The sequence below is a fragment of the Telopea speciosissima genome, chromosome 1 (assembly GCF_018873765.1).
Source record: "Telopea speciosissima isolate NSW1024214 ecotype Mountain lineage chromosome 1, Tspe_v1, whole genome shotgun sequence".
Classification (NCBI taxonomy): domain Eukaryota; kingdom Viridiplantae; phylum Streptophyta; class Magnoliopsida; order Proteales; family Proteaceae; genus Telopea; species Telopea speciosissima.
The window spans coordinates 29,891,196-29,904,230 of record NC_057916.1 but is presented as its reverse complement, the minus strand read 5'-3'; the positions used below and the strand labels follow the sequence as shown (position 1 = coordinate 29,904,230).

The 13,035-nt window shown below is 36.7% G+C and overlaps 2 pseudogenes; one reads left to right on the top strand and one right to left on the bottom strand.

Moving 5' to 3' along the window:
- Positions 1–228: 228 nt before the first annotated feature.
- On the top strand, positions 229–2,175 carry LOC122642761 (annotated as a pseudogene).
- Positions 2,176–4,198: 2,023 nt separating this feature from the next.
- On the bottom strand, positions 4,199–6,259 carry LOC122643649 (annotated as a pseudogene).
- Between the last annotated feature and the right edge of the window lie 6,776 nt (positions 6,260–13,035).

The following is a 13,035-nucleotide window of genomic DNA, read 5'->3' as shown; positions in this document are numbered from 1 at the left end:
GATCTTAAGACCGGATCTTAGAAAATGGGGCCCGCACAAGCTGTTTCTTGATTCCTCCACTAGCTTTGAATGTTTCTCTCCGTGCAGGTTTTTCACTCTAATTTGGGCCTGGATTTTAAAAAACCCGGCCCCTCGGTCCAGTTGCAGCGCTTACCGCTGCCACCCATACGAATTACGAACTGTCCATAATAAACTCATCACCTTTTCCCGCGCTGTTTGAGATTGATGAGTTTGATGCTCCGCTTACATTCTTCTGCTCAGAACTCTCTTAGATCTAAAACCTTCCAATCCTTCCTCTCCAACGGTTTGAACCCTCCATGGATCACTCGCCATTGCTATAACTATTCTTTCTCTCTCTCTCTGTTAGAAAAGTCCCAAAACACCCGTCAATTAAATCAAATCCTCTCTCAGGCCATCACCAGTGGCCGCTTCACAGACCCTTTTATATCAAGTAAGCTCCTTTTATCTTTCTCATCTTCTGATCTCACTTCTGCTCGCATCCTTTTCTCCCAAATCTCAAACCCCAATATTTTCGCCTGGAATTTCATGTTCAGAGCTTACGCTTTTAGCTCTTTGCCTTGGGAATCGATCTCTCTTTACAATTTAATGCGAAAGAATGATGTTTTACCAGATAACTATACTTTCCCTTTCATCCTTAAAGCTTGTAGCCGAATCCAATTCCTCGAGAAGGGTGTAGAAATTCATGGGTCGAGTCTGAAATTGGGATTTGAGTTTGATGTCTTTGTGCAGAATTCTCTTATTTCGATGTATTCAGCTTGTGGTGTGATTGAAATTGCTCGCAGGGTATTTGATTTGGTTCCTGTTTGGGTCCGAGACTTGGTGTCTTGGAATAGTATGATTTCAGGGTATTTGCAGAGGGATTTTTGTGGGAAAGCATTGGAATTGTTTGGTGAAATGATTGATGCTAGTTCAGAGAGGCTAAATGAGTTAACTACAGTTAGTGCCATAACGGCTTGTGCAAGGATTGGAGACCTGGATTTGGGTAGGAGGATTCATGGATTTGTTACGGTTAATGGATTTGTCCTGGATGTTTTTTTGGGTTCATCACCGATTGATATGTATGCAAAATGTGGCTGCGTAGAGGATGCTCAGAATGTGTTTGATAGATTGCCGGATTGAAATGTGGTTTGTTGGACATCTATGATTGCAGGATATTCGCAGTTGGGCTTGTTTAAGGAAGCAATTCAGTTGTTTAGGGTGATGCAGATTGAGAATGTGATGGCAGATGAATTGACAATTGCTTGTGTTGCTTCTGCATGTGGGCCTTTGGGTGCACTAGACCAGGGGAAGTGGGTACACGCTTACTGTGAAAGGAATCGAATCGAGATGAACCTTACTGTGAAGAATTCATTGATTGATTTGTATGCAAAGAGTGGTGATATTAATAAGGCTCTTGAAATTTTTCATAAGTTAATTCAACGATATGTGTTCTCATGGAGTGTTATGATTTCTGGGCTTGCCATGAATGGTAAGTCTGATGAAGCACTGGACTTGTTCTCTGATATGTTATTGTCAAGTGAAGTTAGACCAAATGATGTCACATTTCTTGGGGTGCTATCTGCTTGTAGTCATGATGGGTTGGTGGAAAAGGGAATTTACTATTTCAATTTGATAACCAAAACGTGTAACCTCACCCCTAGAATTGAGCACTATGGCTGTATGGTTGATCTTCTTGGACGTGCCAACCTTTTGGCAGAAGCAGAGAACCTTATCAGGGCAATGCCTATTGAGCCTGATGATGTTATTTGGCGATCCCTGCTATTTTCATGTAAGATTAATGGGAATATTGAGTTGGCAGAGTTTGCTGCGGGGCAGATTCTGGGGTTGGGGCCAAGAAAATGTGGAGCTCATATTTTGTTGTCTAATAGTTATGCTGCTGCCTCAAGGTGGAGTGATGTGAAGAGGGTTAGGAAAAGTATGAATGTTCATGGGATTCATAAACAGCCAGGTTGCTCCTTTGTTGAAATAAATGGTCTCATACATGAATTCTTTGTGGCGGACTGCAGACACCCACAAACTGATATCATACATGAAACTATCTTTGCAATGCATCAACTTTTACAATCAGAGGGATATCTCCCAGATACTTCTGATTTTTTAACGAAGAGTTGGATAGAAGTTGATTAATTGTTGTTCAAATGAGTATGGAGTTTTCATCAGTTAGAGTTATCTTGTCCCGGTAGATTGGAATCTGTATTCATCAGTTAGAGTTATCTTGTCGCGGTAGATTGGAATCTGTATTGTGAGAGACTCCCCACTTTTAGATGAACTTGGAGAAAAGCTTCTACAGAGTGTCATTGCCAAGCCTCTCAACCTTAATTTTTTTTTTCCTTTCCCCCTTCAAAACTGGCCACAGGAAAATCTGACTGAAGCATCGAATATAAAGAAGCACTGACCAGGAAGGTAGTCATGGATGGATTTTGCTTCCTTTGGGTGCTCTATCTTGGGGCTGTCATTCGGTGCGATGGTGAATGCTCAGGCTGCTGTGGTGGAGATGTGTTCGAATCAGAGAGCAACCATACAATTCATATCCAGCTGATTTTGAGTGAGTAACCCATTCTGCCTTATTGTGTTCAATCATTCTCTAATTGTACATTATAGTTGTTATCAAAGAAACAGATATATTGTTAACTGGATATTTGAAATGACGAGCTTACCTTCAGCAAAGCATTTTTACATTCCTCAGCTGACCATAATGCAGTTCATTCAATCATCAATCATATAGCAAGGCTTGCTTTGTCCAATAATCAAAATAGAGAATCTACCAGGAAATCAACTAGAATTCGTTTTTACATTTTGTTTTTTTTTGGGGGTGCAAAAGAAAAGGCTTAATTAAGTAAAAACGTTCCTACATCCTAATGAAGGGTCATAGTGAGATTACCTACCATAGCATGCCTAGCATCCTTAATGGCAACAGATACCGAATGTTCATCTTTACAAACAACAGAGACTTGAGTAAGATATACGAACATAAAGTTTTAAGATAATATCAAAATGTTCCAGAGACCAGCCTTTCTGATTCCCCTACGACAACCATGCGCAGAGATCAGCACATTTTTACAAAAATTAATGAGACAATTGCATAGGAATTTCAAAATGTTGCAGCTGTTACCTTGTTCTATTTCAGTTAGGAGTTTATTGATGGCATGTCTACTCACTTCACTCAGTATACGAGACTTCAACAGAGTTACACATTGTCTCAAACAGTGACACAGATTAATGGTTTTGATTTGTATTCTTAAATATTCTTTGAGTGGGAAGGCCAATACAGCAACAACAACAACTACTACTACAACTACTACTACTACTACTACTACTACTACTACTCAGTCTTATCCCAACAGAGAGAGAGAGAGAGAGAGAGAGATGGAAGGGGTTGCATCCACGATAAGGTTGTTTTTGCCACACCAGAGTTTGATTTAAAGATCACTACTAATTGTTCTTCTGGTGTACTCGTTCTTTTCTCAATTTCTTCCTATATATCGAGCCGTATCTTGTGCATAGAACTGAAAATAATGGGTGACAAGCCCGCCAAGGTTAGTCATCGTCGCGGGCAAAATGAGTTGCATGTTAGGGCTTCTCCTTACCATGGATGATTCTCTGCCATGAGGGTTCTTGAAGAATAGAAATAAGGGAAATAATAGAAGCAAAGGTTTATTTTAACAGGAAGGGCAATTTGGTAAATATATGATATATTCTAACGTTTTCATACCAGATTAACAGACTACATTAACTTATTTAATATTTTGAAAAGTAGGGGAGGTACGTGTAAATAGTGAAGCATCATGGATGCATTGGTAATTAACAGATACCTCAGGGGAGGCATGTGTAAATTTCCCCTATTGAACAAATTAATAATATAAATGGGGCGACTTTCAGCCCAAACCCCAAACAACAGATAAGCTTACTATGCCTCTCTACAACAACCCAAGTAGGGTAGAATCAGTCCTAAAACCCAGGGAAAAAACCACCACTCCAACTCCAAGATTATACAAACATTACAAAAGAAAGAAAAAAACAGAAACTCAATATTTTTTCCAAATTGAAAATCTTTAGAGCTTTGAACTTATTCTGTAAATTTTTCGAATCGTGCATTACATCTGCTACATTTATATGCCCGACTTAGAGGTTATTGCTTGATTTAGCTTCTCCACTGTACAGTATGAGATCTTCTTAATTACCTTTTCTGGAAATTGAACAACCTTATTGAGACAGCAAATACGAAAATAAATATTATGGTGAACCCAACAATCACAGCAGCAACAACTCCAAGGATACTGTGTTCATAGCCAAAATAGTTCTTCACAAATTCTTCTACTGTCTCCCCTGTTTCCAACCTTTCCTGTATATCTCCAAATTGAGATGCAACCAATCCATACATTGTCCAAGCAACAGGGGTCATCCAGTAACACCAAACCCACCACATTGGAATTTTCTGTTAAGAATCAAATGGTAGAAACATAAAAGAGAGGAATTTCATGCACAATCACCAAAATAAATAATTACAGGTACGGATTTCGTGCAAGCTATTGCGTGAGTCGTCATATAGTGGGGTATGGTATTTCAGCACGGCGTTGGTCTCCATTATACGGTTATATGTGTGAACGTGCACCATGCACAGCCAAATAATTATGAGGAAGATATTCGTACACGGGAGATTCTCCCATCAATTCCTTCAAATAGAGGGGGCAGAGGTGTTTATGTCACTTCGAATGGGCATTGATGCTAATCTAACCACATTTAATGCCGGTTGAGCATCTACACAGCAGTGCATGAAAACGTTTGCAAGTAACTATAATAAAAATAAAAGTTAAAAATTTGCTTCTATTATTTTTTGTGCTTTTGTTCTCTTAGATTGGTAAAACATAGATGTAACTTACTGATTTTGGAATTATGAATCCGGAGAAGAGGTTCCACATTGCATAGAATGCCGCAGAAATTACAGCAGCAATGTTACGGTTAGGTGTCAAGGTGACTGTCACCATACCAAATAAGGTAAAGTATAACAGTGTAAAGTATATGAAGAAGATATACCAGAAGAACTTTGCAACCTCCCAATGCAACCCAATCATTGCATACACTATAAGAGCATATACTATGCATTGTATAAAGACATATGGAAGATCAATGAAGACCTGAAATAGAAACAGGACTTTTATTTAATGTGTTAATCAAAATTAAGTAATTACCGCTTATGCTCTTATCTTACAATCTTCTAAACAGATAGATGTAAATACCTGGGCAAAAGCATATGGCATAGCTGAATACATTCCAGCAGCTCTTTCTCTATAAAAAACTGTTCTTTCAACATCCACAACTGGCTGCACAGCAGATGCATTCTGTATCCCAAGAAAGATAACAGCAGCATAAATAGAACCCATTGCATTCATTATATCTTGTTGCTTCTAGCTGCAGTTTTCAACATTTAAAAAAGTTAGTAAAGGAAAAATAAAATATGACAAGAATGTAAAATATTGATATCTCCTTCCTAACATAGAATACCTTTTGGATCCAAGATTCCAAAAGATTGTCCCACACATGAGGGCTGTGAAGGTTGTGAAGAGAAACCTAACTGCAGTGTACGATGGGTTATGCCAGTAGGACCACTGCTGTTTCAAAGGCAAGTGAGGCATTGGTTGATGAAAGATTGAGAGTATTGGGTAGAGAAATGGAGTTCTTGTGAACCAGGGCTAGGTTGCTTAGTTCCTCGATCATTGATTTGTTCTTCCTGAATGGTTCAGTATAAAAATGAAAGAAAGAAAAAATTACAATTGAGATTATAACATCAGTATATATTATGTTAACTCACACACCTTATTAGAATCAGGAATTAAACTCACCTGTATAGTTCCGAGTTCTTATAGAGAACTGCAAAGTCTACTCCAAGAGTTGTTTTTTGGGCCATCATCATAACCTCCAACATCCATATTGCTGGATTTTGACCATCTTTTATTCTACTTATTCCATCAATTGCCTTCATGAGATACAGTTGAGATATACTGCATATAATTAATCGATTTGAGATTGGAAAATAACTATACTAAAATAAAAGAAGAAGAAAAAATCCAATTCTTTTTTTTTTTTTTTTTTTTTTGGGGGGGGTGGCGTGGCTTTTGTTCTCTTAGATTGGTAAAACATAGTAACTTACTGTTTTTGGAATTATGAATCCGGAGAAGTGGTTTGATACTCCATAGAATCCCGGAGAAATTACAGCAGCAATGTTACAGTTGGGTGTCATGGCCACTGTCATCATATCATAGAAAGTAAGAACTCCGGGCCTAAAAGCTCCACTCACTCTCTTCCTTGAGAAGCTCCAACCGGTCTTCTGTAACATCTTGTTCTTTCAATTCCTGTATCCAATATTAGACAGCAAATAAGAAACTATGCTGCTCTGCTAGCTAAATAGTTTTAGTATTTTTGCTGAAAAATTAGGATACATGTGGCATGTCTACAGCGTATTTTATTTCATCGAATGTGATTGAAAGAGGTTCAAATGGGAAAACCATTCCCCGCTTTTTGTTTTTATTGGATGAAGTCTCACATTCTAGACTTTGAGTTCCCTCTCTGCTTTCTGCTTGTACTATAGCAAAGTCATTAAGTTAGGACAAAGGAGGAGTAAGTTTTAACTCAATAGAGATCAATTTCAAGTAATCACATCTGAATGAGTTCTGACCCATAAGGTTCCTTCTCATCGATGATACGTTGCTAAAATTCTCTGGTTTCATTGCTAGGACCGTCTTCTTCAGTTAGAACTGTCTGAGAACTCTTAAATGCTGCAGTAATTTGATTAGATTATTAAAACATGTTGAATCACATTTGAGAGTTCAAAAAATACCAATATATTATTCTTACGATTCAGATAAGAGAGAGCAACAGTGAAAATAATGTTGAATAGGAAAACATAACAGATCAACGTCCCTACTCCAATCGAATACCAATATGCTTCAGTAAAAAATCTGTTAGACATCATGACTGCCACTCCCAGAGTCTCTGTAGACTGGGGTAGAACCTATGCCACAACAATGAAATTTAAAAATGATTTTCCTTACTCAAGACCTCTCATTATGATATATTTCTATTTATTTTTAGGATTGAATTAAAAGGGAAAAAATTTTCTTACTTGTCCCCAACTTTTCCCAAGGAACTCATTGACAGCAATAAATAGCCCCATATCCGCCATTTCCTTATTTCATCTGATTCATAGAAAAAAGACTTGACCTATGAAGTTGATTGTAAAAAAAAGAGCTTGCAGTGGGAAAAATAAACATAGTTGTCTCTGTTTGGATCTTCAGAATCAAAACTGCAGTGAATCTTATTAATGTTCAGTTTAATAGATTGACATGGATAAGCATGATGAGAATTTTGAACACCTGTTCTTAGCATCCAACTCCCATAACCATAGGAATTGAGATCTCTATCAAACTGGTGGATGTTTCAATTTTTACTGAAACATGAATATAATATTGTTTATTATCTTTAATATAAAATGTCACCTAAAACTAAACTTATTGCTTATCTATCAAGCAAATCCTAATATCATGTAAGGCTTATCTTTATCAATTTAGTACTATTGCTGATCTTTTCTTTATGTTACCTAAAAAATGAATGAAATATCAGTTACTGCTTCATCAACAGTGGGAATAGAAACAGAAAGAAACATAAGAGAGAAACAAGTTAAGGGTTTTGAACTCTTGAGAACAATATTTGAAATTGCCTCAACCAGAAAATGATACTTTAATAAAAGGATTGTGATTATCAGTTACTGCTTCATCAAAAGTGGGAATAGAAACAGAAAGAAACATAGGAGAGAAACAAGATTAATGGTTTTGAACTCGTGAGAACAATATTTGAAATTGCCTCAACCAAAAGATGATACTTTAATAAAAGGATTGTGGTTGGGTATAACCGCCATTGTTTATCATGTCAATGTACCATTGTTTATCATGTCAATGTTACTAGGTCATGATAGATTAATGTTGTCAAAAGAGATGCGGCATAGAATATCCATTGGGTTTCTAAACATACTAAAGATTTTCAAAAGAAATGCATAGATGATCATTGCCTGCTACTTGATACTTACTTCTTGTAAAAAGTCGGCAACTGCCTTCCTCTCAGGGCATTTGAATCCCATGTACTCAAAGAATTGAAGCATATTTTCACGGGGGCCCTGGTACACAATCTTCCCATCAGATAGGAGAAAGATGTCATCAAAGAGGTCAAAAGTCTCTGGTGCTGGCTAAAGAAGGGAGACAAAGGCTGTCCACGTAAAATGTGAATATAATATTCCTTAATGACTTCACTATTTGAATATAACTTATTGATTTTAGAATTATGATTCCGGAGAAGAGGTTCCACATTGCATAGAATGCCGCAAAAATTACAGCAGCAACGTTACGGTTGGGTGTCATGTATGGCCACTGTCATCATACCATAGAAGGTAAAGTATAACAGTGTAATAAAGTATATGAAGAAGAGATACCAGAAGAAATTTTACAATCTTCTTCTAAACAGATGGATATCATTAAATACCTGAGCAAAGGCATATGGCATATATAGCTGAATACATTCCAGCAGCCCTTTCTCTCTCTCTCTCTCTCTCTCTCTCTCTATATATATATATATATATATATATATATATAAAACTGTTCTTTCAATATCCACAACTGGTTGTGTAGCAGATGCATTCTGTATCCCAAGAAAGATAACAGCAGCATACATAGAACCCATTGCATTTAGTATATCTTGTTGCTTCTGCCTGCAGTTTTCATCATCATTTAATCTAGTTAGAAAAAGAAAAAGAAAATATGACAAAAATATAAAATCTTGATTCTCCTTCCTAACATACTTTTAGTATTTTTGTCGAAAAATTAGGATACTTGTGGCATGTCTACAGAGTATCTTACTCCCTTGTTAAAACATGTTGAATCACATTTGAGAGTTCAGGAAAACATAACAGATCAACACCCCTACTCCAATCCAATACCAGTATGCTTCAGTAAAATATCCTTTAGACTGATTGTAATCTTTAAGGTCCATATTGGTAACGAATATGCCCATGGAGGGAAGAAACGATAGTCTCTTTACTTGTAAAACACAGAAAGTTTCAAGAATGGAAATTATTGACATTATAATTAAGTTGAAAACTACCTAGAAAGAAACATCAAATAAAAAAAACGTTACTCACTTGCCCTGCCCTGTCTTGAAAATTTTGACAAATGAGTATCTCTTCATCAACAACAGTTCTCTTGTCATCCATTGGAGGTAAGCAAAATCACATAATAAAAGCTCAAACTCTATTTTCTCCCTTTCTATTCATTTGAAGATAATGATTTTCATTATGACTACAAAAATTAGGAATTCATATATGGAAACACTCATATTATGAAATAACACACCAAAAAACTTCGTAAACAAATCCATACTATAAGAAACATGAGATATGTTATCCTTATGACATAAGGTAGCTACCAAGTTTTTAACAAACAAAAAAAGGAGCTAACAAGTGAGCTACCCATATAATATGCGAAAGAAAATTAAAACTTGGTAAAAAGATCATTAACATCTAAGTGACAAGGTTAAAGTAGAGGCATGACCATTCTGTATAACTGTTTTTCATCAAACAAAATTGGTCACTGTCTCTTTTGTATCAGACTCCCCCAGTTGCTCATCAAATTTCATACTTTTGGCTTGTTGCAATTCTTATTGAAGAGCCCTAATTTCCATTCTTACAACTGATCTTGAACCTGCACATTAAAATCCACATATTACACAACCACAAAACAACTCAAGTGAATTCTTGTGATTGAACTGATGATGCGTTAGGATGTGTTTGGTATGCATTCTCAGAATAGATTTTGGGTAAAAAGCACATTCTAAAGTGAGAAGAATACTCAATCTTAGTTTGTCAAAATACTTCAAAAGTCCAATCAAAGTTTAGATTGAATCAGCCTATTTGGAGGCTTCCAAGGGCTGATAATATCAGGCATGTTGCTTATAAAGCTCTTAGGATGAAAATCTGTTTTTCTAAGAACAAACACTATTCCTAACACTTCATATGTAATAACATCTAATTGCAACATAACTAAGCATGTTTCAAATCACAAGTTTTTCAAATTTAGAGAGTTTATGATGTATGAGTAACAAGGAATGGCTTTAAAATTAAAGAAAGAGTAAGAGTGCAAATTTTGTATATTCAACCAACATGCTATAGGAATTTCTCGCAAGAGTTGCCATTATCATGTCATCAAATGCTTGAAAAGACTCCTAAGATACATGATAACAACATTTCTAACAGATTCCTATCAAAATATCTGAATCTTAGGGGGAATATGAAGTTCCAAATATGAGATGACCTCGCTTTCACTTGAAGCATATCTTTTGAATCTGGAGACAGTGCCACTTTGTTGAGGAGTCTCCAACCTAATTCCAGGGCCATGCCTCCATTTTAAATTTTTTCCTTCATAAGCCCGGTAAAAAAAGTTTGGAATATAGAGTTACTTGTCAAAAACTGATATAACCGTGATACAGATTGGGCTCCAATAAGATTGAAATTGAGTCTTAAATTCTTCCAATTATCAAATTAATTATTATCATATGTGAATCATGGTTTTAAAATGGTACTGAATCTGGCCTATTGGTAGAGCCGTATTGGTATTGGTCGTGATCTGCTCGACCCTGGTTGGTATCCATAACAGTAACGACACCATTTTTAAAACTTTGGTGTGATTAACCCTACATCAGGCTACTTCCGTTGCATGCACTAGAACTTTTTTCCCCCTAGTTTATCATGAGTATTAACTAGCAGTGACAATACAATGAATACAAAGATAATAAATTCAGAATCACCTTATAATCAGGCATAGTTGTTCTATATTGACAGATTTGCTTCAAAAAAAATTTCCTTTGATTAAATGTAGTCCTCTTGCAACATAATTCATGTTCAAACGTTCTCCTGGCAATTCCATGGAGCACTGGACTGCAATTTCAATTATTGACGTTATGCAATCTTGCAATTGATCTGCCCTATTACTAGGACCTTCAATCCTATTGCTAGCAATCTCTTCAATCTCTTCACTTTGTTCTTCCTTGGGTAGGAGTGTTGGGTCTAAAATTTGCATCACATGTACAGGTAAAGCTGCTTTTGCAAAGTTATGGAGATTTAAGTCACCAGTAAACATTTGATCCGTTGGCCTTTTTCCTGTGAACATCTCCAATAAAAGGATCCCATAGCTATACACGTCCCCTTGGATGGTTGCCTTTCCACCCATTCCATATTCTGAAATTTAGAAATCTCACGTTGTTAGTATAATAGTAAGAGACACATATTTTCATTATGCAACAGAAATTACGGTCCGAGATATGGAAATTGTGAACTTGTTATTCAAAAGATCAGGTTACATAGTCATTTTTTCAATTTGTAAACCATGGTTCTTTTGATGATTTTGAAAACAATCCAATCTAATTCGATCCAATTAGATACTTGGGTCCATTCATAATTTGTCACAACTGTCAAAGATCTGAAATGTTCTTTTGAATCCCATCCTACCATAAGAACCCATGGATTAAAAGATTCTCTCTTCACTGTGAGTGAAAGAAAACTCAATGATATTTATGTTTATCCAAAAACAAACAAGGGCAATGCATCTTTCTATGCTGATGAGTAAAGTGGGATCTGGCTCTTCTCTAAGGAAACTAGCATCCAAGGAGTACCCAGGGGGCATCAAACGACTGGATTATGCCGCACACATCTTGAAACGCACCAATCAGCTGTTGAGATGTATGCAGTACAGCCCAGCCATTGGATTCCCCATGGGAACTCCTTGGGCGTTGGGCTCCCCGGAAAGGAGTTCGATGCAGTAAAGTGGCCATCACTTTTTATTGTTTTTCTTTTGTTTTTTCGCTCTTCTCTCTTTCGTTTTGACTTTTGGGTAGCTCACTTTTCCTATGAGGTTGTTCTTTCTCCCCAGTTTGGATATGTACAGTACATATGTGGACGGCAAGGCTACTTCTCTTTCCCTTCGTTTCCAACTTGGTAGAGAAAGATTCCAAGCCAAGCTTGCTTACAAGTGAAGAGAATACTTTATTTATTTAATTAATCTATTTTCTTCCTTTAGATCAAACGGTCATCCTCTCTGCCATAATGCAACAGCTTAATTATTATAGACCCAATTCCACCTAAAAAGGAAGATCAGTCACAAAGAAAGATACTGTCATCATCTGTGAGTGGTACTGTAAAGCTCTAAAGACCTACAATGGACAAAGAAAGAGGGTTTCATCGTCTGTTAAGAAATCCTAAACAAAATTTAAGTGCTATTATCTAGAATACCAAAATAATTGATTATAATCCCTAATGTTCTTTACTTTTCAATGTAAACTAGGTGAGTAGGTGTTCCCAATATCTTCAATTGGTCCTTCAATGGACAAGGGACAAAATGCTTACTTTACTATTTCTTTAGCTAGCAATTAATGAAGTTTTACATTAAACCTTCTATCTCCAAAACCTAATTAGCAGTCTCTAATTATAAGAAGCAGCTTTGCACCCACAAGAAAAATAGTGCGTGTACAAGTGGTGGGAAGAGAGAGAAAACAAAAAGAGACAAAATAGGAAAGTAGAGAGAAAATAGCCGATGAAACACCTTGCTGATGGTTAAAGATAGGGGTGTCAACCGGTTGGGCCTAGCTGGGTCTCACCAATTTTACAGGCGTATTCGACCGTTTAGGCATTCGGGCTTGTCTTGGGTGGATATGGTACGGTTTCATTTTGGTAGGTCGGTGTTTGGTCTTTAATCAGGGCAGCCTTCTAAACGGGCTAATGAACCGTTTAACTCTAAACTGTCTCTAAACGGTGTAGGCTTACTAATTGACATGCAACCAGAATTTTAAGTTCAAACCATCACATCGTTGGGTAGTCACGGTACACCTCAACTTAAAGTCAAATAAAGCTTATCCCAACTAAAATAGCAGCACAACACTGAATAGAAGCACATCTAACAAAGTAAGTAGAGGGGAATAAAA